Below are 25,914 nucleotides of genomic sequence, written 5' to 3' on the forward strand. Positions count from 1 at the left end.
CAGTTTGTCCATGATGTGCTCAGTCTTTTCTATCTGCTCTACAGGACAAAATTTGATCACAAGCAGATTAAATAGTTGACATACTGAAGAAAACACATGGGATCCCAAAACTTCTCTGCTATCTGTAGCAGAGAAAATAGCTGTATCTAACTAGAAATTCATTCTTAGTATCTAGTATCTGGCAAATACTATTAGACAAGTTAAGTCTGAAGGTGACAGCATCCTTGGTCACATGCACTCCCTATTTGAAACTGTACTTTCCTGAATGAGGATTAAAAGTAATAAAGTTTTATGGCCCATACAGTTTGAATGTTCTGATAAAATATCATAAAAATGAATTAGTAACATGTTTCATTTTTCAAGTTTCACCCTCAATTATTCTTGTTCACTTCTACAAATGGCTGCAATAACATTTCACAATAAAATGGTCCAAGTGGGAGCAATAAATTCAATAGTTAAATGTTTGACTGGTGCTTGTTTATAGCATGCAAATACCTTGACAAGGATAATAGGCTGAATCTTAATTTTTAGCTCATACACTGCACCACATTTCCACAGCATCATTTTAATGGCATTCTACCAGTTAAACAACATACTAGCATTTTGTAAAAGTTTTTATTTGCTTAGGGAATTCAGAGGGAATAATAATGGCGCTTGTCATTAACAATCGTGATGGCAGATAACCTATTTATTTAGAAAGTAAAACATCGATATTCTCATTTCACGTAAACTGGTGCTTGCAGTTGTGCTTCTGTTAATCTTTGGACTGATGACGTCACATCTTAGCCATAGCTTAACACAATGAACACAAATATCTGCTTATTATGAAAAGCTGAGGTTTGATACTCCCAAATCTCAGAGCTTCATCAGCAGAGTATTTCCTTTCTTCCTGAGCAACCACCTCAATTAAGCCAATAGACACAAAAAACTAGAAGGGTTTTCTAGGATGTTTCCAGTCTATGACAACATTTCTCAGGAGAAAAATAAATCCTTTTTGTTTCCAATTACTCCTCAAAGGACTCAGATCCACAGAATTACACAATGATGCAATATCTGGTATCCTCTCAGTTCTGCCACTGATGTGACAACAGTCTCAAATCCCTTTATGACAAACAATATCTTGAATCATATTACCAGTGTCTATAGAAATCAAAGCACAGTAAGCTTCCTTATGCTTTTTCATAGGACAGATTCAAATTTTACTATGAGTCTAAAATCCATTTCCAAATGGAAAAAAAAAAAATAAAACTATCACATTCTCTAGAATTTTTCAGCCCCATTAAAAGCCAATAGAATTTATAACCTTCTGGAAAAACATTCTTCCCTAATACTTGTCTGATCAATGATTCAGCTAAAAAGGTGCTCTTCTCTAAGTGTAAGTAATAAAACAAAATATTAAGTTATTTTCATCTTTATTTTCTTAAGCCTATAGAAAAATAGTAGAAGAGAAAAGGAAAGGGATAAATTATATAACAATTGACTTCTCAACTCTTGCAGTTTTAGGAACTACTTAATTTCTATATAGGGTAAATAAGTAGAAAACGCAGAGTCTAGTTCTGTATTAATATTCCAATGAGGATGGCCTAGACTGATCTCTTTTGTAAGTATTTTCCTTTCACTTTCTCCCAGGTCTCCAGTAAGATTAATGTGTTAATATAGCACATCAGCTCATCTAGCTTCACAGTGATCATGCTTGGGGGCAAAGTATTAATATTTATAAATAAATAGAGGTACAGAAGGTCCTGTGCCAGTTTAGCTCTCTAGAAATGCATTTCAATTCTGGGATGAGGGCTAAGACTTAAAATACATACTCAGCTTTTGATTGCTGCAACACTGTAAACCACTGAAACATCTTCATAACTTTTGAACCAGTGCACATCCACATCACTGAAATCTACCAGTCTGTGCAGCCCTTGTAAAATATATTCATATATTCATATTTAGATTTTTATCATAGCAAAAAATCCTCTGTCTGTCTCTGCAGGAACTGGGATGCCAAGGGTCACGTCCTATCTGCAGTGAGGATTTAATTCGGGGCACAATGGGGTCCCAACTTAGGCACTGCAACAGCTTGAAGGGGGCAGACCTTAATGTCCTGTACTCCCTGTGCAGGAAAACAACACCAAGCCAAGGCATCCTATTTGCTGTCTGGTTTCTCACTCATTCACATTAGGTACACTGAATGATTTGCTGCCAGAAAGATGAAAAATGGGTCACAGCTCAACACTTTGCTTGCCCTGGCTTCACTGGGGCTGAGATGATGAACTGATTCTGAAGTATTTAAGTCAATTCTTGTGGAGCGGGGAAATATATGTCATGAGCACAGCCTTAATTTTGCAGTCACTCAGGCTAACTAATTACATGAAGAGTCATGGCCAGATTAGTTTCCCACCCTAAATTCTTTTGTTGTTTGAAAGCAATACATCTAAAGCAGAAACCAGCACCTATTTGCTAGTTAGAAATTTATTTTGTGCTTTGAGATTCTCAGGAATCTCTTCTGAAATAGTGAACTTTCCTAAATGTCAGTTGAAAGGTGCACTGATTTCTTTGTTCATTTCCCAAAACTAATATATGTGCACTCTTCTGGTCTTGCTGCTTTAGCTAATTCTGCCTAGCCACTCTACAAGAAATTCCTTGTTCACATACCTGTCCAGTACTGCTGTCCCTTGCTCTTCCCATGCTGCTTCTCAAAGATGGATTAGCGAGTTCATCAGAAAAAAAAGCAAATTATACATTTTGCTGTTCATTTAAAACTTGATAAAAACTTCTTATACATTTTAAAGGGAGTTGCTTCTTCTTTCTCTTCTGTTTACTGTATTTGGATTTACTGGATACAGGGATTTAAAAAATCCTTACCTTTCACATTTCAACTTCTGTTTGTCATTTGCATGTTTTTCTCTCTTCTAACTTGTTCTTAGTATCTCACGGTTGCCTTCAGTGTTTCTTGTCTCTTATTTCCAATGACATTTGCATACTCAGTCTCTGCAAGTACAAATACTTAAAATGTAGCAGAAAAATGATTCCGTATGCAGGGTCTCAATTGTATAAAAAGGCACTATAAATAAGTAATGTATCTTCCTTTCTTCCTCTCTTTCCTTGAATGATAAATTGGACACTATGAGAACAGAATTAATTACTGCAGATACTGGGAGTTTTGTTCCAGTGTCTGGAAAAGAAACACAGCCTAGGAGAGGGACCAAGTTCCTGGTAACTACTAGTAGTGCTGCTCCAAAGGTAATAGCTCCGAATTTATTTGTTGGTCCATGGCCACAGTGTTGATGAATGTTGATGGCATAGCAATAGATATGAATCCTTCCCACCATATTCTCTTTTGTTGCAGTTTCCATGAAGACAAAAAAAAAAAAAGAAAAAAAAAAAAAGGCATCACTTTCAGATCAGCCTATGTACTTCTGACAAATGAAATCTTTCACCAGTTGATTTCATATTAAGATCACACAGTGGAAATGTTCAGAAAGCCCACTCATTGAAGTGGGTTGACCTGATCTGGTTAACAGGCTTTTGCTGTTCTCCACAAACCTAATGGAGCATGCTGTATTTCCTACCTTTTTCTGCAAACCACTAAAGTTCTACTCTGGAGACAGAGAACTAGCTGGAATATCTGAAGTGCAGAACCCCGTAAAATAACCTAGCAGACCTTAAAAAAAAAAAAAAATGTGTTAAAAAAAAATAAACAGCAGCTCTATCAGAAAGCATTACACAGCTCATTTGCATCTTGACTTCCGAAAATTCAATCAAAATTCCACATAAAATACTATACCATCTCTAATTTCCAATGTATCTCAACATTAAACTTTCATTTGCTTTTCCCTTTTTCCCCATAGATTATACCACAAAAAGGAGCAAACTGCAGTATGTTCCAAAATGATGCCTTTTTTTGATTCAAATTTTGTAATTTAAAATACTATGTACTTTCTTTTTCCATTTGTCTTTTTTTTCCCCCATCATGAAGTCAATTCCCAGAGTAATGCTTAGGGCAGAGAGTATCATTGCAGGGCCCAGATGGTTAGCTTTGGGATATTATCCTCCATCTGGTTCCCTAGTAATGTCTTTAAGCAGATAAGCATGCAGCTCTGAAACTACGCTAAGTTTTCCATACAGCTACCGCCTGTAGCTATACGTGCTCCGCATCTAGTGTCATTTTTAATTTAGAGGGAGGAGCAATATTAAGATGAAGCAATGTCACGCATTAGTATCATATTAACTTGCAAACAGGAAAATACTATCCACTTCAAATGATAAAGGGATATGGAGAATAAAGTGAAATTCGGAGCAATGCTAACTTCCAGCAAGCAATTGGAAAGTCTCAGTGCTGCTGGATGGAGGAAAAAAAAAAAAAAAAAAAAAAAAAAAAAGAAAGAAAAAAAAAAAAAAGAGAGAAACTTGAATGGCAATTCATGTAGAGATGGAATGCTTGGACTATAGAGGAACAAACTCCAATAGAAAACAGAAGAATATTTCCAGAGGTCTGAGAATAAAGCAAGAAAGCGCATCTATTGCTGAACTATTCAGGAAATTATTCCAACCCCAGTGAGTCTGGATCTTTCTCCAGGCTGCAGGACACTTTGGATCACGCTACCACTTGTAATCAAAAGAAAACATATTAACATTGCTGGAAATTATGTTAGAAAAAAATTCTGAGAGGGAATTTGGTAATTTGGGAAAGGCAACTCTTTATCTATAAGAGTTACTACTGTTCCTAATTACTAAATAGAACCACGCTGTTCTGTTACCAGAAACAACTGAACTGAATCATCAGTTTGCAAAAACACTGCAAATTTCTAAAGCCCAAGAATTAGTTCTCATAATTCCTGTTCGTGAATGCAATAGACCTTTGGAGAACCAGAAAATGAAAATATTTCCAATTTGCTTAATAGGATAAGGGTACTTATAAGGGTTTTATTTTTAAGTGACTTTAGATTTTATTTAGACTGTAATACTGTGAATAAAATGACCCATTCTTGACAATACTGCTGTATTTTTGCTAAAGTAAGAGAAACAGTAATTGTCACTTATAACCATTAAAAACAAAGCACGTTTCTCTTTATGAAGACAGTTCAAATCCATGAGGGCAAGGAGTGAAGGGGGAGAAGAGCAGTCTGTACTTTAGCACAGAAATGGTTCCTGCCACCTCCATAAGATCATGGTGCTCTGCTGCTCCAGAATGGGAACCTGGCATTTCCAAATCTGTAATGTCCATAGGAGCAGCCATAGACAGAGCAGTTCAGTCCAGATTAAACCTGAATTTCACGGATGTTTCTCTTTGGCTGTATTTCAGAGGAAAAGAGTCTTTAATTGTTATCTGCTTGCTGAGACTGTGTTCTTCCCTCATCTTGCCCACAGCCATAACATATCCACAAAACAACTTAGCCCTTTTCACTAGTGGAGCATAGCTAGACAATTCACAGTCTGGTGCTGTTTTTGGCTAAGGTGAGATAACTGTGGAAGCTGCCATGTCTTGGCCAGCCTGCAGCCTGCTGCTCAAAGCTGCCTTTGGACAGGACAGTGCTGAGCTGGGCTGGAGCCTGAGCTCCAATACAGAGTCAAACATATTGATATTGAAGAAATAAATTGAAAAATTTCACTGTGCAGAAAAGTAAATGAAATATACCATTCTCAGAGCTGATGATTTATTATTTATAGGTTTCCCCAGCGCACGTGCACTGGGGAAGATGCCTTCTAGAGGCTGACTGTTTCCTTGTTGTAGAATACATCTGGTGTGCACCCTAAGGTCTCACCACCTGTGGATGATACCTCTCAGCACAGTTTGTTTAGCATGAATGAAGACAGATTATTTACTCCATCTCAGTATTCTGCCCACTGTCACCTCACACAGATTAATAGTTACTTTACTACTGGTTTCTCCAAACATCCATTTGCTAAAGCCGCATAAATATATCTTTCTAGTTTTTGTATGCTACTTGTACAATGATTTGCATAGCAGAAGTGAAAAGGGGATTATATTTATTTATTTATTTATTTATTTGGTCACATTTCCTTTGTCGTATTTCTCATCTCAATTAAAAAATAAAAAATAAAGTAGATACTAATATTTGTAAGAATTCCTTAATAATACAAAGTGAATGAGAGCAATGGTAGGTAAGCAAAGTGCTGGCAAAGTGCTGCAATAAAAGATTTAAACCGAGACACATCAGACATTGGCCCCCGTTGCCTTGAGAATATTCCCACATAATAGTGGACTTTGTTTTCCACATTATTTTTTGTGATAGTCATGATGAAAAACTGTGAACCCTAGAAGAAGATTTGCAAGAATTACACATTAAAGACTTACCATTATACTGTTCTTGCTGTATGATTTCATATTCCAACTCCGAGCAGATTTGACATCCACTTGTTGCAGCCCTGGCAGCCTAAGTTGTCCATGCTCTTCTCTCCTTCCTCTCTTCCAACAGCTTCTGACATTTTGCCTTTAGGCAAACAGGCACAGAGAGCAGAAAAGACACAGAATGAGTGATACCATCTCTTGGTAGCAGCTTGTAGTTTTTTTTTCCTCAGTCACAATGGAAAAATGCACCATTTGCTATTCATTTCAATGAATGTCACCCATTTCTTAAACCAGTGCCAATCCAGGAACTAGGGCATTTCTGTGTCTCCATGTTCATAATCATAGAATGGCCTGGGTAGAAAAGAACCACAATGCTCATCCAGTTTCAACCCCTGCTATGTGCAAGGTCACCAACCACCAGACCAGGCTGCCCAGAGCCACATCCAGCTTAGCTTTAAATGCCTTCAGGGATGGGGCATCCACAACCTTGGACTACTCATGTACTATTGTTTTTCAGAAATCTGAGTTCTACCAGGGCAACATCTTTCTTGAGGAACTGGAGACTAACAGAAGCCAAGTGATTTCTGCAAACAGAAGCTATTCTAACTTAGTTTTCTTAGAATTTAGTGCAGCTTAATCTATTTTTGACCAATTGACACTTAATCTGTGAACAATATACATTGTGTTTCACCACTGGACTGAAGTGGAAATACTCAGCATTACCAGCGAGAGCTGAGTAAATATTTTTATGTAAATATTTTGCAAAAAATAGGCCATTAAAATAATACAAAAACTCATAGCAATTGACTGGAAACATTATTTAGAATGAGAATGAACACTGTGATTATATCAACATAAAAACTTAGATTTCAATTAAGATTACTTCTCCATATACCATTGTTTCCTTAAACTAAGAAGTCTGCTAAATACTTAATTAAAAAGAAGGACTTGTGGTGCCCAGATTTGGTGAAGCAAAAGGAAAAAGACTAAAAACCATAAAATTGCTAGTAAAAGTTTGGGTCTTCCTCAGCATTAACGACATGGCATGGACTGATTCTGGCTCTGCACAATGTTATCTGAAAGGGAGAATACTGCTGGCAGAAACACAAGAGACTCTCTCTGTTGTCAGTCATTGGGAAGCAGATGGTATGTCTTGGTTGAATGGCTTCTTGGGCATCTTATTTCATCCACCACTTCTGTGTACCTGACAGTGTAAGCCAGATGTAAAACATACAACCTATACATGGGCTGCCATAAGTCAAGTGCAAGGAATTCCCAATCACAGCAAGATCAGAAGGAACCAAGAATGGCAACCAGAATGACTTGTACAGGAATATACCTTCCTCTTTCTGGCTGAAGTTAAGGCAGTTACAGACAAACTAGTTAGGGATTGTTTGGTCCTACTGTAATTATTAAGCATAAAAGTAATTTTTTAAGTTTTTTGTTTTTATCATTAGCAGTCTACAAATATCAAAGGTAGTGAAGGAAAATAATGAAATCTTTCCACCTCTCACTCCAGATTAAATAAACAAAAACACTTTTTAATAACTCCTTCCTCATGAAGGGATCAGACATTGTATAGGAAAACTTAATTTATGACCCTATCACCCGGATGCCTTCACAATACATAACTATAGATCACAGAATTGTAGGGGTTGGAAGGGACCTCTAGAGATCGAGTCCAACCCCCGTGCCAAAGCAGGTTCCCTACACCACATCGCACAGGTAGGCGTCCAGGAGGGTCTTGAATATCTCCAGAGACGGAGACTCCACCACCTCCCTGGGCAGCCTGTTCCAGTGCTCCGTCACCCTCACTGTAAAGAAGTTCTAATTTGTCATTTAGAGTTCACAGTAGAAATTGCCAGCAGTTGGTTCAAGCGGTAATTTGGGCGCACCTTGAGTTTGATTGTACACGGAAGCTTTATACTATAGTTTCTGGGATCCTCATAGACTGAAGATCTCTCTGCCTTCTCTTTTGTTAGAATCATAAAATGGATTGTAGTGTCCTAAAAAGGTCTGAGTTAGAAGGGTCCTTTAAGATCATCTACATCCATCCCTCTGCTATAAGCAGGGATACCTCCCTTCAGACCAGGTTTTACATGGCCCCATCCAGACTGGCCTTGAATGCTTCTAGGGATGGAGCCTCCACAATCTCACTGAAAAACCTGTTCCAGTGTCTCCATTCTTGTTCTGTTAGTCCAAAAGAAAAATTATTCTGGATATGGCCTTACCTATAAGGGATCTGGCTAACACAGAGGTCTTTAAGGGGTGCAAACAGTTCAAAAATCTCACTGCCCATATGGGCACAGTGTACCAAAATAAAGGTTTAAAGCATACAGCTAAAATACTGCTGTCAGAGGTAAACAAAACTACAGGACACAAGTCTATAACTCCAAAAAATAATGGGATACATAATTTTAAAAAGATCAATCTCCTTGCTGTGAGCTGGTATTGAGTCTCTTAAGTCTAGTACAAATCACGCATGCAAACCAGGAGAGAGACCTCGTAACACATACATACATAAGAGACATTAGGGGTTTGTTTGAATTCAGTGAGGCACAAACTGATATGCCTATGAAGTTCATACATCTGAATATTTAATACAGCCCACACGTCTGAGTCATTTGCAGAGAGGTGACACTATTTTATGCATCACATAGCAACTGCTAGACAGATACTGAAAAGAGTGAGGCCATAAACCTCCAAATACTATCTAAGCTCAAGACTGAGCTGTAAGTACATAAAGCACCTGTAGATCAATTAAAATCTCATTAGGTAGCCAGTAAATCACTTTACTGTCAATATTTATCACTATATTGGATCTAAACGCATTAATTCCCTTTGGCCTCGCCTCTACCAAATTGCAGATATAAATTGGAAGTAAGCAAAAGGGAATTACTGCCATGGGACAATTAAGCTACTCCAGTCTGTGAAATTATAGGCACTTTATAGATATGTGATGTAAGTGAACAAGTTATTTTTTAATTTTAGGGACAGCAGTGGTTACCCCATGGAACAAGAAAGAAAACAGTGTGATGCAATCTGAATGCAAAACAGGAACCTCTGCTGCATTTCATCAATGTCTGCCACCTGAGCCACCATCAGTCAATGATAAAAAAAGACAGGATCACAGTTAAGTCTTCTTGCTAGCTTGATCTGTGGGAGATTGTGATGGACAGACAAGGATACAAAGAGTTCACGAGCTAATTTTCCAGGCTGCAAGTACTACAAGTCTTATTAGATGAGCTTGCACATAGAAGACAAAGACAATAAATCTATGAGAGTTTTCTTGACCTAATAAAACTACTGCCATGGAACAGAAGTGCAAGAATAAGGTTCTAGGGAGAAATCACACTGACTGATAAATTTCTCACTATGTTCTCAGTTATAACAAAGTTTATATAAAACAACAGTTCTCCACTACTACAATGGCCAGCCATATGCCCATATGTAGCTACTTCAAGCTACTGTTAAATCCATGAACCTAGAGGGTAGGCAAAATACAAATATCAAAATCAAATGCCTTCAGCCTTTTTTCTTCCTTACAGAACTGTTACAGATGATTTATTAGTGAATGGATACTTGCCATCTCTTTTAAAATTAAAAGCCCCCTCAGAGTCTCTGCAGCCCCCTCCATTACATTACCAGCATATGCAAGCTGCAGTGGTACAACTGGGAGAAGAATCGGGCTCTCCGAGTCAAAAACTCTATTTTCTTACCAACCACTAAAAGGACTCAAAGAGTGTAATTTGAATCACCCTTAAATTCCCCAGAAAATAAAAGCATAACCATGTAAATAGGATAAGAAGTTATTAAAGCATATAGTTTAATATCAGTGCTTTTATGCTTTGTTTGTTCTGTGGCAGCCAAAGCTTGGAATAAGAGATTAGAGACAAGCATTTGCTCGATTAGCATGGGATGGGGAGGGGTGAGAAGCTGGGGCTATAGTATTGCCTCAAACTTCCTTGGAGAGTCTTAGCTAAAATCTCAGCCCCATTCCTCCAATTTCACCATGGTTTAACATTTTCAGTTTCTGTGGGGTAACTTTAAACCAGCAGTGTCTTTAGTTTTAACCTGGATAATTAGGGGAAAACTTCTGCATGTGCACCACCCCCAGGGTTAAGTTCACACTTCTGTGAAGCCACTGACAGAAATGAAAAATAATAACAATACCTAGGAGAAAACTGAACAGAAAATGGAAAGGCAGATTATTGCAAGTAAACCATATCCCAGCTCAATATCTGAGCACCTCCACTAAGGAGGAAGTGCACATGCTTCTGATTATCTTTTTTGGATGTCATGCTAGAGCCTTATCCAGACAGGATAGGGTGCACTGTGCCTTCACCTTAAGAGTCTACATATACCAAAAGAGTTACTACAACACTCTAGATCTGACAGTGCTGTGTGTTAGCCACAAGTATGACACTTATACACACAAGCACGTGGTTTAGAGGTGAAGCTTGCACTATGTCTGGATGGGGGCAAATTTATTGTATTCAGACTCCATCTGCAGCCTTCAGTCATGGTTACCTGGTTGGGATTTGCCTTGAAGCACCGCAGAGTCACTCCTCTGCTAAACAGACTGACTCCTCTTCTTGAGATGACTTTGTAACTGGCATAGAGGGTCAGAATCATAAAAGCTGCATAACCTGGATATTCCCCAAAAGGCAACCATGCATGATCCAGATAGTATGTTTAAGGGGCTGCTAATTGAAGGGACAAATCTTTGGCAGGGATTAATTAGCACACCTCAGCCTGCAACAACTCATGAGCAGAGGTCCATGCCTCGTAATTTTTGTTTTTAATTCAGACAGCTTTGCTCCTTACAGTATCTACTAAATATAAAGAAGCAGGGTGAACTATTTTTACTTGATATACCTTACTACATTTTAAATAATCAGGAAGGAAAAATGCAGACCAATCTTTTTTTTATGGTTCTCTATTCACAGAATCCTAGAATCACATGGGTTGGGATAGAAGGGACTTCAAAGACCATCCAATTTTAACCCCCTGCTGTGGGCTGGTTGCCACCCACCAAATCAGCCTGCCCAGGGCTCCATCCAGCCTGGCCTTAAGCAGTTCTTGTTCCAATTGTACTCCACATGCATGCTCTAAGCAGTACATTAAATGCAGCCAAAGAAAAGCACATCTATTCCCACCCCTCCAAGAAAAAGTTGATAACACACAGCAGGTCTTCAGAGCTTGGGGGATTTAAACAATCTTTGCTCCACACATTTTAACAGATATGAAAACCACAACTTACTCCACTTTGAAGTAGTAAGATTAGAAGAGGCTCAGCTAAGTCCTTATGTTTCTAACCAATCAGTACAAAGTCTGGCTTAGTCTTTCTCCAATTTGTTTTGAAGCCCATTTCATTTTTTCCTCCACCCCAAAGAAAATACTTCAGCACTGGGCTTTCCAACAAACAACAGCTGAGATGCTGTGAACAGAGCCCTTGCTGTAATAAACACTTTCACATGAAGAGCAGAGGAAAACTGCATTGCAGAACAGATTGTGGATACTGTTTTTCAAAAGACCTTGCAAATAACTTACACTATGTTTTAAAATTAATAAAGATAGATAAATCCTTTTACAGTTTCCTTATTTTTAAATTTAAAAAAGCAGAAAATAAAGATAAAAGACACATGATAATAAGCAAGACGTGCATACAATACTAAGAGTGGAGCAACTAATTTTTTTCTTCATATGTATTTTAAAAAGGTATAATGAGCAGCTCCGATCTTCAAAGGGAATTAATTCCTCTATTTGCATGTCAGCAAACTTCAAAAGACTAGAGCAACTTAAAAGAAAATTAAGAAAGTTGAAGAAGCAATCCGTAATTGTGAGCTTCAAGCTGGAAGGGAGACTTCATTTAATTTGATGTTTGCTCATTAAATGGACAAGAATACAAAAACTTTCTGTGCCCTGTGGTGGCTGCAGGGTTGGATGCCAGGCACATTTCCTGCCTTGTAGAACTTAATGCGGCCACAGTGAGAACAAGATATTCAGAGGCCTGTTGTGAAATTTCTTATTTAGCTAAACAGGAGAAGAAGAGAAAGCCCTTTGAGAAATGTATTTGACAGAACTTCTGCCTTCCGTATGGATGGGCAGGGAGTAAGGCAGGGCTTTGTTGGACTGTTTTCCCCAAGGAACAAGTGAGTAGCTGAGAAGTGGCTCTAATTTGATCTCTCCTCCTGGGAAAAACAAATTCATCAAACTCTTGCTGTCCTTTACTCACTGCAGAACACAAACTGAATGTCAATCCCAAGCCCCAGGAGAACATTTTGGGTGCAAACTAATGAGCAGCAAAACCACAGCCCAGGGCTTCATAAGACTGTTGACTTAAATACCTAATCAGAATGCACCTTACCCAAAATTAATTAGGAGGTAGGGAAAGTATTAATGCTCTGCTTGATCTAATCAAGTATAAAGGATGTGTGCAGGTGTGTGTAAATGTGAAGGGGTGAGTGGGTGAGGGAAAGGACGGGTGTGCATGGCAATGTATCCAAACACCAACATACAAAATAGAGGGTTGTTTTATCCTCCTCTTACCAAGCAGTAAAAGGGAATGACCACACAGTCAGCACAAACATTGCAGTCAGGTAGTGAGTGAGAGTTAACATTTGGGAATTCTGAGTAAAGACTATCCAGCAACATAAGAGGTTGCTACCCAACCGGGCAGAAACCTTTAAAGCATAAGTGAAAAATGTCCAGAGAAGCATTAAGGTCAATCCAACAAGGTATCAACATGAGACAATGAGTTATAAAATAGCTGTATACTTTAAACAGAAGTTTAAATATTTTGTTAAAATCTTCCATCAGTAAACCAAGAGAAGTTTTGTACAAGGTTTAGTTGTCATTAGTATTTCCTTTAAATCTGCGCCAGTAACAACTAGTAACATCTGTCTCATGCTTCCACCATTCATCAGTTCTGCCCCTGTTTGACAGAAATACATTTTCACAACATTTAACTTCAAAGCATCAGTTTGTTTTCCTCAGCAGATATTTTGGATGTAGTGATTTTGACAGTAATGACACAAATAATTTATATTCTGAAATGCAAATGACCCTGCAATGGTCATTAATAAAGTGTACTTTCTAGCTTTTAGAAAATAATTTCACAAATGAGTGAATCTGCTGCAACTCTTTAGTTATAGTATTTGTAGGCCTCCTTATTTTCACTGTGTGTACATCAAGAGCAAACCTTAGGAGGACAAATACTCAGTGACACCTCTGAAGCTAGAATTGTGTTATTTTTTTTCCAGTCTATTGGAACACAAAGAGAGCGCAAACTGGAAAGTATATATTGGAGAGTTACACAGGACTCTCCAAAGTAATTTTGGTTGTTTTTTTTTTTTTTGTTTGTTTTTATTATAAGTTGTGAACCTTCCATTCCAGGTGAAGGAGAGAAGCACCGAGACAAAAAGCCCAATCAGGTGACCTTGCCAGGAGTTATATCTCCTCTCTGACTGCAAAGTCCACTGGGGAATGTAGTTCTTCTCCTCGGTGCAGGTACCCAGAACTGGAGCATTAACACTTTAACTCCCAGTGCACCACATGATGTTATGATGTGGAATACCAGCAACCAAAAATCACCAAACCACGACACAAGGTAGCAAATTACTTCTTCAAAATACAACAGCAGCAGACAATAAATATTCACAACCAAGCCCCTTAGTTCTGCAAAATGGAACATAATGTTATTTTCTAAATAAATTGTTGACTTTGAAGTCACGTAATATCAAATAGGAAGGTTTTGATGGTAAGACACTCTAAGATCTTAGAAAAGATAACCTGCTGAAGGTGGCCTTAAGGTTTTCAAGGGGTAGAAACCAACCCAACACGCAATTTGGCAGTCTGTCAAACCTGTTTCCCCTACAAATCTTGCATGAAGTACTATTTTCTCATTCCACATAGAGAGCAAATAGTAATCTGATGAAGGGTAAGACTGATAGCTCTTGCTAAGTTTCTAAGTTTGATATTATAAAAATAAATCAAAATTACTAACAGCAATCATAAAATATATATTTAAATAATAAAACATTTTGAAATAAGACTTGACAATTGCTCTTCAGTAGTTCTAGCAAAGACATAGGAAGACATGGAGCACACAACTTCACCAAAAATGCCATGATAAATCTATGACACAGCTAAAATCTCCCAGACTTCTGCATTCTGTTCTGATGTTTTCAAGAAAAATCTCCAGGAGGAGAAACATATTAAAAAAACAAACAAACAAAAAAAAAAAAAACACTGAAAAACACAGATGGATCTGGCATCATTCAGTAGGGAAACAGTTTAAACACTTCTGTTTGTAGTGTAGAGCAATGGTGGGCAACATGCCTGGATGTTCGAACAACTGCAAAAGAAACTATCTTCATTTATTTTGTGTTAGCAAAAAGTATGACTTTGCAATAAGGACAGTTTGCAGTGTCATGCTGAAATGTAGTCAATTCTCCATGTGCAGAGTGTCTCCGAATTACTTTCTAACAGCAGAGTTAGGAAAAAAGACGCTTGCTTTTTCCCCAAGCTGTTTGTGCCTGTAACAAACAGTTTTGCTGTTAGTGAAATGCTATGAAAATTAAGTCACTTGTAGAGCCCAATATGCTTAATCTTTTTGGGTATTTTTTAATTCTTTGTTACTTCTCCAGGCTTCATTCAGCAATAAATTGGCTGTAGAATTCAAGCCGCTAAAAGCTTTTCAGAAATCTTTAGCATTACAACCATGCTGCCTTCACCAGAGCTCTAAATCTATAAATCTGAGGACAGAGGAAAGTCACGCTAAGAACAACTTCAGAGCCATAAACCTATCTCATACCTCAAAACATGTCTTCTACCACCACATGGATGGCTGACATTGCTGGCAGGCAGTTTTCTGCTAATAGTGATATCACAAAGACTTCAGGAAGCATATAAAAGGAGACCTCCTAGCCTCTTGTTTTTCTATATGCTTTTCTATATGTTAATACATATACATATTTTTGCAGTAAACAGCAAAGCCACTGATATTGCAATCAAAACTATGAGCTGAGACTTCATACACCAGCAAGCTTAGACACAAAGTTGGAAGACAACTGTGCAACAACCACTTCAGTTTCCAGCTGTCAAGGACATTATAAACAGAGCAAATAGTTTATAAAAACAAGAACAGCACACTTTTGGCATTCTCTTTGCAGTTAAATTAGGCTACACACTTCACCCATCATCCAGATAACATTCTCTTTGACTACAAACAGTACACTAAAAGACATTCTAAAACGTTAGCACAGCAAACTTTATTTTCTCGACACTGTAGATGAAGTTGAATACACCCTATACCTCATCATAAGAGCCAGTATTAGTTACTCAGTGCCCCAGAAAGCTATACAAATTCAGTCTCACTCCTGCAAAATGGATGAGGAAGAAATAACGAAATCAAATAAAAATAAAAGCAATAACAAAAACATTAAGGGGCTCTTCAATGATCCAGGTTACCTGCTTGCTTCCTTCTTGCTATATGAATTCATCTGAGAAAAAAAACACACATAATGATGTCACTTCAAATTGTGACTCAGAAAGGATAGATCGTCCTGTAGATGGGTCACTACGTCACAATGCATTGTCAAATGGCACAACCTCGTGTTCCTAATTCACAAAGGACTACCTCCTTGTTCAAAACAAAAAATGGCATAAACCCATTTATAAATAAGTTGCTGGCAGTTCATAAAATGGCTTTCCTAGAGAATAATGAGCTAGACCGATGGGGTAAGAAAAATGATTAGTGTCTGTGCAATATAACGCATAATGAATAGTTGCTCTGTCCCTGGCAGGAGACCACAGTACCAGATAACCTTATCATGCCATGTCATTTATAGCAAGTCAGAAATTAAAAGAAATGTTTATTGTGAAAGCTTCTGTCACTAAAAGGAAGAACAGCATAATGCCATACTTCTTTCCAGGATTGCAAACCAAGGCCAAAATGCTTCTGAATGTGAAAGATGTCATTCCATTCAATCTAGCTGAGTTTCACTTGCATTTATCAGCAGGAAAAAATCATAAGCTACTTCTGTTTTAATTTAATTAAGTATTGATTCTTGAAAACTGTTAAATTAAATAGCTTTTAGTTAGCAATGTCTCCCTGCAAAAGACAATCTAGCAAAAGAAAAAAAAAAGAAAGAAAGCTGATTCTATGTTCTACGTAGAAGTCAATGGCAGTAAACAGGACAGACATTAGGGAGATGAAAAAAATTGTTTTGGATTTAAAAGGCCAGAGAAATATCTATCTTCTACTATAATTGCCTTGTATGACAAGCACAAATTACAATGATCAGTTACAGTCGACACAAAAACATCTAGAAAGTACTCCCAAAGAAAATGGTACTTATAGAGTCATAGTATCACTGAGGTTGAAAGACTTCTAAGATCCCAAATCCAACTCCAATCCATCCCCCACCACACTCACTGACCACGTCTCTCAATGTGACATTCCCCACAGTTCTTGAACACCGCCTCCCTGGGCAGCCTATGCCACTGCATCACCACTCTTTCTGAGAAGAAATATTTGTTAATATTCACCCTAAACCTCTCCTGGCTCAATTTAATCCCTACCCATGTTTTAGTTATGTTTAGCTGATCATAATTTAAGTGGAATCAGAGACTCAAGTTTGGCTTAATTTAAGAGGAAATAGCAGCAAGTACCAACACACGCTGTTCAGTGTTCTAGAGATAATCATTAAGACAGCCAGATTTTTAACCATATTTAGAAAGGTGTGACAAATGCTGTACAGTGAATGTCTGAGCACAGTTTTTGTATTAATTCCATTCTTTCTTAGAATCCCTATGTCTTTTCTGACAAACTTCTTTATTTCAGAAGCATATGAAAACATATAAATGTTTATTTGCAGACATACATGACTGCATATATCCTGGAAGGAGTGGGGCACAGACCCAAGATTCAGTCCACCCAGGACTGAACTGAATTCCCTTGTGAATTGTATTCTTGCTGTTTCACCCTGATTGAGTCACCATTAATATTCCTCAGGTTTATTTGCATGAACACAAATTACACCCCACTCTGTACTCATGTTTAGGACCTTCATTTCTCCTACTGCTCTGGCCAGTACTACAAGCTGCAGAGCTCTATCACAGCTGATGCTCGCCTTTCTGTACAAAAACACAGGACAGCTGTATTGGTATCTCACACATGTTCAATAAAAAAATACTAGAAAAGCAGACCCTGTAGAGTACTTTAAATAATTTTAGTGTCACAAAGATCATATTTTTGAGGTGGGAAGAATATGAACAAGTATGGGTATTTCTTTCCAGCCACCAGTGCACACCTGAATGGATGATTTTCTATCAAGTGAATAAAACATAGGCATATTTTCTGAAGGCCAAATATTCTTACAGAGGCACATTTATCATTTATTTATTCTTCCAAAGCAAAATTGCACTGAATACTACAAACTACTCCTGACTTGAATGGAAGCTACTCACATCCACGCATTTTCTGCGAGCCAGACCATGATTTATGGTTTCACATCACTCATCAGTTATTTCCCTCTTGTATTCATTTAATTATATCATATTAATAAGCACTGACTTTCAGATAGAAGCTCCACGAGGTGTATTCTCAACGTGATATACATGTAAATCCCCACAGCATCATCAGTAGTTATGCACACATAGAAAATTGATTACAGCCTTAGGTTTTAGGCTGCTGCTGTCTTACTTTTGGGTTTTTCTTCTTGTTATTTCAATGCATGTGACAACTGTTACTTGGCGTAAAATCCATCCTAGAAATATTATTAAGCTTATACATAATTGAATTATATTCTAGAAAATGCAGATTTTAGGCACTGCTTGATGATAGAAGTAACCTCAAAATACAGCTAAAGACATTAGAGATGCAGGTCACAGAGATCTGGTTTCCTAGGGAGCTTCTGAACACCACAAAGATGTAAGCAGTTACTGGCAGCTCCAAAATGCACACATTAGATGTATCTACAAAGGACTCTGACATGTCTCTACAAACCTAAGACTTTTTGCCACTACAGAACATCTCCAGTTTTATGGCAAGACTGGGGTAGGAAATAGAATACTTCTCATGCAACAGTTCCACATCGAGTGAATACTCCTTTAGACAAATGTTAATTTATGCTGGAGTTGCTTGCAAATCTCTGGTATATAGTATAAAGTATCTGAATTTCATTTACTACTATTTTCACTATTTTTTTCCCCCTAAAATGGCTTTATAAAGCACAAACAGAAATTACATCTCAGAATGCTTACATGAGTTACATTTGTGTTTCTTCAGCTTCTGCAGCTTTAGAATGTTACTTTTAGTATCTGGGATTGGTGGATTCCCCCCTGAGCATTTTTATGAACATTCTTTGGGAGGAACACAGAAAATGAGGTGGTGGTGAATAGGACTCTTTCCTTTGACAGCCTCTTAAGTACTCATTATGAAAGCAACTGACCTCTCTTCTCATGCTCAACATGCACGTAAGTCTGGAAAGAGAGGTTTGAGTAAGTGATTTCTTAGGGGAAAAAAAATAATAATACTCTCCTGTGAAAGTCATCATCACCAGGACAACAGTTCTGGCATCTTCTTGTGAGCTTTCACTGTAGGTTCCCCTTCTTCACTAGACTTACAAAACTCTGTACCGAATGTATTTAAGTACCAAAATTCACTTTTATTTAATTCGATGCTATTATTCTGTTATCTTGGCCTCCATAAACCCAGAGACATTTCATAGAGCATAATAATCTAGAAAAATATCATACACAAGTTAGACTACTATAGAGGGTTACTTTGAAAATATAAAAAACTAGTTCTGGTTATACTTTAGCTTTTCCCTTCTCATGCCTAATTCCTATTACTTAAAGAGTTTTTCTCATTGAAAAGCTGTCAAAATATTTGTTTTCCTAAATGTTAATTATCTTGCTTGATTAAAAAGGAAAAAATAACAAATCTGAGGGTTCAAGCATAAAATGTAAAATGTATACTACTTCTGCATTATTTAATTACCACTGACATTAGCAATAAAATGACAGCATCTTCGCAACTATGTGTCCTACAGTCCCCTGAATGCTGAAATATCAAGTGGTGCTTCTGTGTTAGAGAATCAATGTCCCCATAGGAAAAATGGCATTTTCTGAAATACTAGAACATGAACATGAAGTTTCTAGAAATGGAAAGCATTAAAATTTATCTACACCCAGCTCAAGTTGGACATTCAATTGGTATCACTCCTCGTAACTCTTTTACAATCAGCACACCCTGATCCCATTCCATGACAGCTGAGAGTCTGGATGTGAGATAGAATGGTAAGCAATATTTAAGCATCAAATTCTGAATTTATGTCTTTTATTGTAGATCCAGCCCTGGGGGAGCAACCTGACCTAGCTGTGCATATCCCTGCTCACTGCAGGGAATTTGGACTACATGACCTTTAAAGCTCTTTTTCAACTCCAAGGATTCTATGATTCAAAAGAGCTGACTTCTGACATATAGTTGGAAGTTATATATATCTCGTTTTAAGTCCCCTGAGTTAGATAATTCTCACAGGCTTAAGGAACATTTGATCCATTTGTTGGTGATTTTTTTGCTTCTTACTCCCGATACTTAATTAGAATGATAACACAGCCATGGTGTGATGACAGTAATAAGCTGTTAGAATAACACAAAGATTACATGATACACTAACATGTTTATAAATCAGAGACCAGCTACCAAAAACAAACTGCTAGAAGTTACCTAATCTTCTTCACTAACAGCTTTTCAAGCTGAGTTTAATTAGAACAATGAAGGCTTTAACACATGGGAAACAAAGGAAATAAATACCATAAACATTACATCAAGAGACAGGACATCCTACCAACCCTCTAGACTGTTCACTGTTACTGTCCTGGTCACACTCTCAAGAAATTAATCTTACATAGATGAAAGTTTTGCTGGAGTTTCTCCTGTTATTTGAGAGTTTCTCACTGTGATTTTGCTGTTCCATAGAGTCTTTTGGACTTTTGTCATCTACTTTGTTTTGAATGGTTAGTACATTTCATTGATCAGAATAGCACTTGCTCATTGAGATATTCTTTAAAAGAATTTATTAACACAAAGCGTTGGAAAGCAATTTGTTCTTTATTTTTCTAAGGATTTTACTAAGATTTCATGTAATGATTCTGCTGTAAAATTTCACTTTCCCGTCCTTCTGCAGTCATCACCAAAGAAAGTCTGCCAGAACATAACAGCATTTATTTCATGATGTTGTTCATTTCTTATACTCCTTCAAGACTGATTCTCATCTGTTTTACTGATGTATTCCCTTGCCAGTTTCAATATACTTGCTCATTCCTCCAAGGTAGTTGTATGTCTTCTTGCACATTACTTTAGACTGAATTAGAAAATGACACTAATCTGTTGATAACTGAATAATGCAGCCTTCAAAATTGTATTCCAAGTGCTTTGCTGATTGGCCACATCATTTAGCAAAAGGAATTAATTGAGAAAGATTTGCAATTTTACATAGATAGGAAAGCATTTGTGTTGCAAAACATTTGTGTTATCATGGAGCAAACCTGAAGTAGTTCCCATGAAGTTAAAGAGGATTTATGCAATTGAAACTGAAAAAGCTGTTATCTGTACATGTAAAATCTAAATTCAAACCTGTTTTCAGCCTCTTCAGTGACTGTCAAACACTCTAACTAAAAAATAAATAAATATCAGCATGCAGGGCTAACTATTCTTTGTTATTTTCAAATACTTGTTTTTCCAACAGAATAAATGACCCTTTGCATCAGCTGAGCATTGCCAGCAGTTTCTAATCAAAGGATGATTATTTCAAGGCATAACATGTTCAGTCAAACATCTTGACTTACAGAGCAGTTTGAGTTTACATAAAGATCACATTTTTCTGGCAAAAAAAGAAAACCAGGGTCTTTCATCCAGTTAATTAATTCTGATCTGAAAGCAGTTTTTAAGGATTTCATTCTCATGCTTGTATAGACCACTGTGCTAAACCTAAAGCACATCCCACCAGGACTTGAAGGTAACATAATAAATAAAACGGTATGAAAAGCAAGCCATAGCATGCATAAGTCCTCTATGTTCTACTTTGTACCACTGCCCCTTGCAGTACACATGGATTAGTATTGATATGAAATATGTAATGAGTTATCATAAGGTGATAACCCAATGAAATATAACCACAGGGGAATTACAAGACCATTCTTATTTCCATTGGAAACAATGGAAGAAAATGTAAATTTCCTTAAAAAAAAAAAAAAAAAAAAAAAAAAAGGGGGGGGGGGGGGCATTGAGTCCAAAAAGTTTAGGAATGAAAAATGTGAATCACAAGCCAGATTCTGAGCTGGCATTAGATCAGCAAAGTCATCAGTGGAATATCTGGATCCAAATATATTTATTATTGGCATATATATATATATATACACACACACACACACACAGTTTGGACCAATAATGGAGAATTTAGATTAAACAGAGGTTTGAAGTGCTGACTCAACATACAGCCCTACTGATGGAATTATAGTGAATAATTTTAAAGAATAAATTACTAGTGACTAACATTTACATGTGCAATTGTGCGCATTGATCATTTACAGAATGAGAAATACAGAAGTATTTGGAAGATCACAATGCATACATATTGGCAATGTGTACAAAGACAGGCATTTAAGTGACTGAGCATGAACTCTATAATTGAGCAGTATACATTTAATTTCAAACACTTCCCTACAAGCACAAGCTGAGAGCTGGGGCTGTTCAGCCTGGAGAAGGCTCCAGGCATTCCTGAGAGTGGTCTTTCAGTATCTAAAGGGGGGCTGCGGAAGAAAAGGATAAATTCTTTAGCAGGGTCTGTGGTGATAGGACAAAGGAACATGGTTTCAAACTAAAAGAGGAGAGATTTTGATTGGATATAAAGAAAAAGTTCTATCTTCTACCTGATCCATATCAAAAAGCAAAGAAAGACTTTTGAGTCTGAAGGACATGCATAAGATAAGACAGGAGAAAGAACATTAATAATAATGTAGAAAAGTTGAGGAAATTAAGGATTTACTTTAGAGAAGTAAATAAACAGTTCTCTATAAACCTGGATTACTATTAGTAGTCCCTTAGTAGGAATTAAAGCAAGATAAAGAACTTGCACAATGTTAATTCAGCGTACGTTGTGCACTAGGGAGCCTTTCAGAAATACCTGAGCTAGTACTAACATGGATTTTTACGCACACAGAACCACATTAAGCAGACACATAACTTCTCTTTCCTGATGAATAAGATTCAAATATGCACCATATCTATCTACCTTGTGGTTATAATTGGAAAAGTAAACCCACATGAAACAGGTGCTTTCCACAAATAAGCCTAATATGAGTATGTACTACTAACTTCATCAAGTACAAGGAAAATACAGTATAATCTTGACTTATAGTGCTTGACGGTCTGTTCTGCAATCAAGAAGTACGCGTTACATTGACTTTTTGTTCATCAACTATTCAGAAATGTTTGTAACCAGAAAAATCTAACTGTATGCTTTTAAGGCTTGATTGCCTTCTATTCCCCACATACAAAATGCTCAGCAAAGCAAGTTACCAAGGCACTGGGTAGATACCAGATTTGCAGACACTGTCATCCCAAGAGACAGAGTCACCAAGAATTGTGGTTCATTAAACACAGGTAAAAATCAGTTTCACATGAGACATTAATCTGATGACATATAATGCAAATGCAGAACTTAGTGCTTGAGTGTCTTTCTGCTCTGTACCTTTTATAGCTGAATGAGGGGAAGTCCTTAAACATTTCCTCAGCTGCCCTGCTGCAGATTGGAGAGAAAAAGAACACAATATAAAAGGAATAAAAGGAATGGAAGACTTACTTGGAGGCAACCTGGCTACACAGCCTTTATAATCATTAGGAACTTGTGCGTTAGCAGACTGCGGGCTGCAGGACAACAGGGAGTCACTCAAAGCTTCCCACTGTTGGAGACCAGATCTCTCGGCTGCTCAACAATCTGATGTTTAGAAGGTTTTTCCTGTGAATGCACATTAACATTAAATTCATAAGCCAACACTGTGTACCCATATATATTTTTGAAGAGTTCAGAAATAAATTTCTAGAAAATGTCAGTGCATTTGTTTTCTCCTATTTCTTGCTGAGCTGCTGTAAGATTCTACATATGACCTTTTCTGACTTCATGCTTGGTTGACATCTGGTTACCATATGCTTGTATTGCTATTGCTCTACCCTTTTACTTTAGATCACGCATCCTGAAATATACCAATCCACAGTACCTGCACACCTTCATACAGAAAATACACCTTGGGTAACTGTCAAAATACCTGATGTGATAAAATATATTGTTACGGAACAAAATCAGAGAATCAATCAGTAGCAGGCCAGCTACACTGATGTTTTGTGGGTGTTTTTTTTTTATTTAGATAACAGAATCAGTTTTACATTTTGATTAAAAACTAAAGTATTTTAACAAATACATGTTTCAACTGAGGCAATTAAGATAAAGACTTACTTAGTCTTCACAATGAATGGAAAATGAACAATTAATGATCAAGAACTTGCATTTAGGCCATACTGATTTCCCCCTTCAAGTTAATTCTTACTCAGGTGAATGTCCTCACTAGACTTAGCTAATTTCTAACCGTAACTATTAGCAACCATCTCACATAGAGGAAGCAAGATAGGCACGAATTCATAAAAACAGTGAAGGCATATTTTTCAACCATGAAAGGCTGAACTAAAATTAGTATTTTTACCATTTGGTATTGTTAAACATCCCAGAATTTGTTGAGATTCCAAAAAATATCAAATATCAGGGAAAGACATGTAGTGCAAACAGCAACTGGGAGATCTGAATTGTTCAAAGCAAAAGAGAGCATTGCCAGTACACTATTTTCATAGTTGCATGAGGAACAGCAAATGTCACTCTGGATCTGTAAGGAATACTGAGACAGTGATATTATTGCAATACATAGAAAACCAAAAACTTTTCCAAGTTGTTATTTTTTGGTGAGTAGAGGACAAATTTCCACTAAGAGGTCAGAACTACAAAATGACATTAGCCTTCAAATTCAACCTCTTGTGAAAAAATTGTGAGATAGTCATGGATTACAAAAAACACCCACCAACGAGTCTGGAAACCTCTACGGATAAAACATGTAGGAACATGAGGGGAATAAACAGAGAAGTTTAAATATTTTCCAAACAAGTGCTGCAACTTTTTTACATTAAAGTATCAGTTTCCTTTACAAAATCTCAAGCACCTTAGAACCAATATAAACCAAAAGATAACAAAAGGAAGAAGGCAATGACAGCATGTAACTGTGATAGGCAATAAGGAATTCCTTCCACCTTTTTCCACAGTAGCCACAGTACTGTAAAGCCCAGACAGAAACTGTGGCTAACATAACCAAAACAGCTACTAGTCTATTTTAAGAAACCTGAGACTCACTCATAACTTATTGCTCTTCTCTTCTATACATTAATAAGCAATCACTGTTACAGAGAGACTTTCCTGCTCACATATTTCTCCTGCCCGTCCAGGAAAGTGCTGTGCCATAGTCTGGAATAAAGTTCTGCTTTCCCTGCTGAATTCCTGTCAACAAAGGCTGAACCGTAACCATGACTCCTGTAATCTAATTACTTAATAAGGCTGGCAGGCAATGTCTTGGGAGTGAGATCACTTGACTTAAATATCGCATCCTATAGGAAAAAAATACTAGCACAAATTCTCAGGAGAAAATCAGGAACCAAGCAGCAGTTCTAGCAACATTGAATAAAATGTGAGACAACTCAGATCTCTAAGAGATCTGGTCCGAAAGTACTTGTTTGCTAAATAATATGCTTTTCTCATAATGAAATGCAGCAAAAGAAAATACCATAATTAAAACTTACAATGAACTGAGAATCATGCTTCCTATTTGCTGAAAATGGAAAAGCAAATCTTCCTCTTGCAATTAAAAATTAGTTTGCTGTGTGCTTAGAAAACAGACAGTGACACACAGCAGTTGCTCACAAATTTTAACCAGTGCATCACCTCTGCTCTTATGGCAGGAAGGGCACTCTGTTGTAAACCCCATTATTTCACTGTCCCTTTCACTGTTCCAGAAAAGAAGTCGGTGTCAACACAATGCAACCACAAGCAGTAATATCGACTTCACTAAATGGAGTCCAACAAAGGATATATATAATATCCTTTTATTCTGAGACTGTATTGAGACGTTGGAGTTAACTCTTTGTCCAAAATGCCAAGGGATCACTCCAAGCTGGGTTAAAAGAAATTCAGATTCTTCCTTTGCCTTCACTACTGCAGAAACCAAGCAGGGATGTAAAAGTCAGGCTTATTTCCTATTGTTAGTCTCTCTGGTAATAGAAGTACTGGGACAATATTGCCTAATACAGACAGTGAAATTCCCATTGCGAAAGATTTCAGTTCATAAGTCCATTACATTTCTATAAGCCTCACACCCTTAAATTAGTAAAGATTAAAAAGAAAGCAGCTTGGTGCCATATCCAAATTGAAACTCCTCAACACCATAATTCTTCTTTTCAGATCTCTTCAAGTGAAGCATTTTCCTTTCTTTTATTTAATTCCGCA

The 25,914-nt window shown here is 37.2% G+C and overlaps 1 protein-coding gene across 5 annotated transcripts in view; it reads right to left on the bottom strand.

Annotated features, from left to right (window-relative positions):
* The window catches only part of GALNT3 (polypeptide N-acetylgalactosaminyltransferase 3), a 245,118-nt gene that overhangs the window by 52,217 nt on the left and 166,987 nt on the right, over positions 1 to 25,914 (bottom strand). For all 5 annotated transcript variants that reach the window (XM_085552408.1, XM_085552403.1, XM_085552402.1 and 2 more), the window contains 3 exons: positions 23,179 to 23,334; positions 6,311 to 6,446; positions 2,857 to 2,982 (listed from right to left, as the gene is read on the bottom strand). The gene's annotated coding sequence lies outside the window, so the exon portion shown is untranslated. The remainder of the gene's footprint in view (positions 1 to 2,856; positions 2,983 to 6,310; positions 6,447 to 23,178; positions 23,335 to 25,914) is intronic.

The sequence above is a fragment of the Coturnix japonica genome, chromosome 7 (genome assembly GCF_054131305.1).
Source record: "Coturnix japonica strain WE chromosome 7, WE-NBRP24, whole genome shotgun sequence".
Lineage (NCBI taxonomy): Eukaryota > Metazoa > Chordata > Aves > Galliformes > Phasianidae > Coturnix > Coturnix japonica.